Source organism: Siphateles boraxobius, unplaced genomic scaffold (assembly GCF_051911475.1).
Source record: "Siphateles boraxobius isolate OS27281-9 unplaced genomic scaffold, OSU_SipBor_1 356, whole genome shotgun sequence".
Lineage (NCBI taxonomy): Eukaryota > Metazoa > Chordata > Actinopteri > Cypriniformes > Leuciscidae > Siphateles > Siphateles boraxobius.
Window position 1 is genome coordinate 27,501 of NW_027508982.1, and position 7,500 is coordinate 35,000.

Below are 7,500 nucleotides of genomic sequence, written 5' to 3' on the forward strand. Positions count from 1 at the left end.
TTACTTTTTCAAATCACTTTGTTCTCCCACTTATTGACTGACATCCCTCCTGTCCTCATGTTGAGAGAAATTAGGAGTAAATGCAGAGGAGTTGCACTTTTATGATGGACAGATGCACTTTTTTATGATGGACAGATGCACTTTTTTATGATGGACAGATGCACTTTTATGATGTATAGATGCACTTTTATGATGGACAGATGCACTTTTATGATGGACAGATGCACTTTTATGATGGACAGATGCACTTTTATGATGGATAGATGCACTTTTATGATGGACAGATGCACTTTTTTATGATGGACAGATGCACTTTTATGATGGACAGATGCACTTTTATGATGGACAGATGCACTTTTTTATGATGGATAGATGCACTTTTATGATGGACAGATGCACTTTTATGATGTATAGATGCACTTTTTTATGATGGACAGATGCACTTTTATGATGGATAGATGCACTTTTATGATGTATAGATGCACTTTTTTATGATGTATAGATGCACTTTTATGATGGACAGATGCACTTTTATGATGGACAGATGCACTTTTATGATGGACAGATGCACTTTTATGATGGATAGATGCACTTTTATGATGGACAGATGCACTTTTTTATGATGGACAGATGCACTTTTATGATGGACAGATGCACTTTTATGATGGACAGATGCACTTTTTTATGATGGATAGATGCACTTTTATGATGGACAGATGCACTTTTATGATGTATAGATGCACTTTTATGATGGACAGATGCACTTTTATGATGGACAGATGCACTTTTATGATGTATAGATGCACTTTTTTATGATGGACAGATGCACTTTTATGATGGATAGATGCACTTTTATGATGGACAGATGCACTTTTATGATGGACAGATGCACTTTTATGATGGAGAGATGCACTTTTATGATGGATAGATGCACTTTTATGATGGACAGATGCACTTTTATGATGGACAGATGCACTTTTATGATGTATAGATGCACTTTTTTATGATGGACAGATGCACTTTTATGATGGATAGATGCACTTTTATGATGGACAGATGCACTTTTATGATGGACAGATGCACTTTTATGATGGAGAGATGCACTTTTATGATGGATAGATGCACTTTTATGATGGACAGATGCACTTTTATGATGGACAGATGCACTTTTATGATGGACAGATGCACTTTTATGATGGATAGATGCACTTTTATGATGGACAGATTCACTTTTTTATGATGGACAGATTCACTTTTTTATGATGGACGGATGCACTTTTATGATGGATAGATGCACTTTTATGATGAATAGATGCACTTTTATGATGGATAGATGCACTTTTATGATGGATAGATGCACTTTTATGATGGACAGATGCACTTTTATGATGGATAGATGCACTTTTATGATGGACAGATGCACTTTTATGATGGAGAGATGCACTTTTATGATGGATAGATGCACTTTTATGATGGACAGATGCACTTTTATGATGGACAGATGCACTTTTATGATGGATAGATGCACTTTTATGATGGACAGATGCACTTTTATGATGGACAGATTCACTTTTATGATGGACAGATGCACTTTTATGATGGACAGATGCACTTTTATGATGGACAGATGCACTTTTATGATGGACAGATGCACTTTTATGATGGATAGATGCACTTTTATGATGGACAGATGCACTTTTATGATGGACAGATTCACTTTTTTATGATGGACAGATTCACTTTTTTATGATGGACGGATGCACTTTTATGATGGATAGATGCACTTTTATGATGAATAGATGCACTTTTATGATGGATAGATGCACTTTTATGATGGATAGATGCACTTTTATGATGGATAGATGCACTTTTATGATGGACAGATGCACTTTTATGATGGAGAGATGCACTTTTATGATGGATAGATGCACTTTTATGATGGACAGATGCACTTTTATGATGGACAGATGCACTTTTATGATGGACAGATGCACTTTTTTATGATGGACAGATGCACTTTTATGATGGACAGATGCACTTTTATGATGTATAGATGCACTTTTTTATGATGGACAGATGCACTTTTATGATGGACAGATGCACTTTTATGATGGATAGATGCACTTTTATGATGGACAGATTCACTTTTTTATGATGGACAGATGCACTTTTATGATGGACAGATTCACTTTTTTATGATGGACAGATTCACTTTTTTATGATGGACGGATGCACTTTTATGATGGATAGATGCACTTTTATGATGGATAGATGCACTTTTATGATGGACAGATGCACTTTTATGATGGACAGATGCACTTTTATGGTGGATAGATGCACTTTTATGATGGACAGATGCACTTTTATGATGGACAGATGCACTTTTATGATGGACAGATGCACTTTTATGATGGATAGATGCACTTTTATGATGGACAGATGCACTTTTATGATGGACAGATGCACTTTTATGATGGACAGATGCACTTTTTTATGATGGACAGATGCACTTTTATGATGTATAGATGCACTTTTATGATGGATAGATGCACTTTTATGGTGGATAGATGCACTTTTATGATGGACAGATGCACTTTTATGATGGACATATGCACTTTTATGATGGACAGATGCACTTTTATGATGGACAGATGCACTTTTATGATGGATAGATGCACTTTTATGATGGATAGATGCACTTTTATGATGGACAGATGCACTTTTATGATGGACAGATGCACTTTTATGATGGATAGATGCACTTTTATGATGGACAGATGCACTTTTATGATGGACAGATGCACTTTTATGATGGATAGATGCACTTTTATGATGGATAGATGCACTTTTATGATGGACAGATGTACTTTTATGATGGATAGATGTACTTTTATGATGGACATGCACTTTTATGATGGATAGATGCACTTTTTTGATGGATAGATGCAATTTTATGGACTTCAAAACAGAAACAGTCATTCAGTGCCATTATAAAGCTTGGAAGACGGACATTTTTAATATAACTCAGATTGTATTGTCTGAAAGAAGAATGTCATACACACCTAGGATGAGTTGAGGGAGAGTAAATCATGGGCTTATTTTCATTTTTGGGTGACCAACCCCTTTAACATTTGCCAATAATAGAGCTTTTTATTTATTATTGAAACAAATATGCACGCCCATCCCAGGTGAGAAAAAATAACGCAACACATCAAAAAAGAAACTGAGTCTCGCCATTAGAGTAACGCAATATTGAAACGCATTACTTTTAAAAGTAACTTTCCTTAAAGCGGCACTATGCAGGATTTCCGTTTTTGTCAAACAGTGACCCCTAGAGTCGCTGTAGAGTACTTTTATTTAACGTTACTGTCGTAAATACAACTCACGCAGAGCGTGACAGTCTATGATCTGCACTCACGGCCTCTGCACTTTATAATAATAAAGTAGCCTACCTGAGCCTAAATGCCAGATGACACCAATAAAGTTACATCATGTACGTCGCATTATTTCATAACAATGTCCGTTATTATGATGTTGTTAGACATGATTATTGCAATTTATCATAATAGTTTGCAAATTCCGCTCATTTACACTATTTACAACGTGTAGGCTTATTTATGTCCTGATAATTATGTGAGATATTGACAACTGTTCTCATGATAATCGCAGGAATCAACTTTAACAGTGAAAGCCTGAGCGAGTGGGACTCTTGTCCGGTTCCTCGCGCTGTCAGATTCTCGTTACCTTTTTCTAGACTCTTCCGACCGCGCTTTCTTCCTTTTGTTCTCCATTCTGAAAACGCAGGTCCGATTTTTACTCTTGTCTTACTCCTCGCTCATTCAGTCTGCCGTTTCCTCTTTCTCTGTCCTCCGACAATGCTTTTCTAGCTTTCTGCTTCTTATATGCCGGTTTAGCCATGACGATAGTTGTTCTTATAGCTAGCCGGATCCTGGATGGGGGCGTGTATGCGCGTAGTGCCGTAAAGCAATTCGTCATGGCTAGAGCTGAAATCACGCGATACTTCCTGACGCTAAAAAAACTGCATAGTGCTGCTTTAACACTGATCATAATGATGAAGGATGATAAAAGCAAGTTATGAACAAACATGCTGTCCAGTAACAGTAATTAATAGAACGTTCTTTCAAAGTTTGATCTTTAATAATGTTCTCAAAACATTAGCACAAAAACACTATTTATACATCGTTCATGGAACGTTCAGAGAACATTTAAAAGCAACGTTCCCGTAATCTTCCATTAACATTCGCATAACTAAGGCCTCGTTTACACTGCAGGGGTTTAATGCTCAATTACGATTTTTTGAAAAAATCCGATTTTTTTGCAAAGCCGTTCACATGCGACCTTTTGTGATCTCCTGTGTGAACGTGAATGTGAAATGACCCAGCAGTGACCCGCATGCGCAGAAGAGTACTCAACGGTCAACGACGTCACTTGTTGTTTGTGGAGGTAGCTAAACATGGCCTGAATAGAGCGGTCCCCCCAAATATTCATTAAATCAGAAACCTTGCTTCCCTTCCATTGACTGGTCTCAGCATCGTCCGCCATAGTTGTTGTTTATCTTCTCATTCCCGCCTACTTCAACGCAGAATTATGCAGTTTGTCGCATATCAATGACGTGCGGGTCGGATACATGTGACCTGGCCGTTCAGATTGAAGTCGCATTTCAAAAGATCGGATACATATCGGATTTGGACCACATACCCAAGTGGCCTGGGTCGCATTAGAAAAGATCGGATCTGTGTCGTTCAGACTGTCGTGAAAAGATCAGATACAGGTCGCATAGGGGCAAAAAAATCGGAATTGGGTCGTTTCAGCCTGCAGTGTGAACGTAGCCTTAGAGAAACAGTTTTTTTTATAACTGGACATTTTGAGAACATTCGGAAATAACGTTTTCATAATTTAACGGGAACGGGAGTCTTCCGAAGTCATGTGATAATTTTGTGCGAGAAACAGGTTAAAGTTTAAGTCATTATTCACGGAAAATCTTCAGAAGTCGTGTCAGCTTTATTTCTGTGTCAAAGCAACTTCACAGTTATAAACAGGAAAATAATCAAATCAAATAGATGATGTCTATAAAAAGACAATTCAGATCAATTCAGTTCAGTTCCATAACTGTGCAAAGATCCTCATCATATTATTATGAAACAAGTTCAGTTATAAGCAGCTCTAGAGACGACAACAGTGTTTTTATTCAGCTCGAGTTTAATATAGTCTTTTGTGATTCTCTTATTGTCCTTAATGAAGAGCTGCATAAAGATTCTTCAAAACTTCACCTGTTGGTTCAGTCTGTTCACACTGACATTCAAGCTCCGGGAAGGACTTCCTGTTTGATTTGCAGTGTGATTGACAGCTGTCAGTCAGGCTCTCTGCAGCAGGTTCAGCGTTTGCTGTGTTCAGATGTGAGGCTTTAGCTATAGTTTAAATATTAATGAACACTTGCACAGAAAACACTAAAGAAGCATGTGCAGAATGGACTGTGTCTGTACCGTTTTTAGAGTATTAATGCTCTTTTTGAGTAAGAATACTATTGAAGCTTGTTTCCGCAAAGGATTAAAATAGGTTATTGCTTTTTTTTTTTTTTTGTTAGCCTCACTGGACACAGATTGAGACACGAGTGATTTGTCCTGGTTTATAAATAAATCCAGTGAAGCCTGGCTTCAGTTTATTCATTCATTTCTGGTTGAAATTCAGTGTGTTGAGTATCAACCATAAGTCAGAGGGAAAGTAGTTATGAAGGGTTTTGTTAAATTTCTGCACAATGTGCTTTTAATTTACTGTCTTAGCCTATATTTAGTGATCTCTGTAACAATCGAAATAACTCTTGGTTTAATGTGCAAAAGGTTGAGTAACTCCTGGGTTTATACTGGGTAATTCAGGATATCACATGCATGTTGTCTTTCTGCAGACAGGGATCACTTTGTCTTAGGTGTCCTAACATGAACCCTGCCTGATCATAATAATGAAACAAACCCAACTGTAAAATATTCCCAAATAACAAATATATATTATAAGAATATTTAGCTAATGTTCCCTTTAAGTTATGGTTCTCTGAACAGTCAAAATGTCAATAAAAAAAGGGTGTAACCCCCGTTAAAGTCCCACTGAAGTGTCTTGGATCGCGCAGCTTTGTTTGATGCGTTGATGTAATTTCCACTGAAACAGGAAGCGGAGGCGGGGCTTATTGAATGGCTCCTCCCCCTTTTCAAATAGCCAATAGTGTTAGTTCACCTCACAGACTGACAGCACCATGGAAGTGATGATGATACGCTGGATTTAATAGTAGATGTGAATTAATTCTAGCCATTCATTCCTAACCAACGTACAATTGTAAAACGGAATAAAACTCGAGCAACCGAACAGTGGCGTAAATTTGTTTTAAAAAGTGTGTGTGTGTGTGTGTGTGTGTGTGTGGGGGGGGGGGGCTTGCTATACAATGCTACGATATGTACAACATGTGTACAATAGCAATTTTTGGAAAAAAAATATCATCACAATGTCCAGAAATCAATTTCAATAGCACATTGGGTTTAATTTGCCGTTTAATGAGATCTACTAATATTTTTTTTCGTGCCGAGAATTTTCACGTGAATAAATCCATAGATCTGCAAACGTAGTTTCATGGTCTAGTGGCAGAACTTGTGCCAAGCGTGAGGTTCTGGGTTCGAATCCGCACTCGTGTAGTTTCTTACTCATCAACACTGAATACGATCATCAGTGGTTGTATGTCGAGCAGGGACACGTTTGTGTGCATTTTATTGTGCGATTTTTGCGAGTCTCCGCAACGCCGATAAATTAAAGCGCGCGTCACAAGAGAACTAATCGCAACGCAAACGAGCTCCGCATCTTGATTTAAAAAACGACACATTTCAGCGCTAGAATGACTTTTATTTGACAAACGAACGAAATGAATGCTCTGCTAGTTAACTGGAGATGTTTTATTTATTGTATTAGTTACATCCGTGTTGTTTCTAAAAGTGGTGTGGACAATATCGACCCTGGCAAAAACACATATTGCTCTGTGACGTTCAACGCTCGCATTGGTCAGGTGGTGTTTATAGCAGAGGGGGCGGAGCTTCAGATTCTAGAGAGCATTTGATTGGTCAGAAGATGTGATGGGAAGCTGAAGTCCGCGCGCGGTGTCATTTTTGATCTATTTTAGTGGAAGTGAGAGACTGAGTTTTGATTGCGTTTATCTCTTAAATGCGAATTTACTGTAGTCATTGCTTTGGAAGCTTATTCATAACTTTAAGCCTAACATATTCATGCTATAAAACTGAAATTTGGATTTCAGGAAGCCTTTAAGCTGTAAACAATCAGTGAAAGGTTCGCTCTGTGAACGCAATTCAAAGTTGTTGTTTTTTTAATCTCGGTACAATGAGATTATTCTAATCACCCTTAAACCATCGAACATTAAAAGGACATTTAAAGAAAGTGTAAAAGCATCAACAGTGTACTTTTAACAGGCCATGAATAATATCAAAA

At 37.6% G+C, this 7,500-nt stretch overlaps 1 protein-coding gene across 1 annotated transcript in view; it reads left to right on the top strand.

Annotated features, from left to right (window-relative positions):
* cacng2b (calcium channel, voltage-dependent, gamma subunit 2b) overlaps window positions 1–7,500 on the top strand; it is a 30,584-nt gene that overhangs the window by 1,726 nt on the left and 21,358 nt on the right. The window lies entirely within an intron of this gene.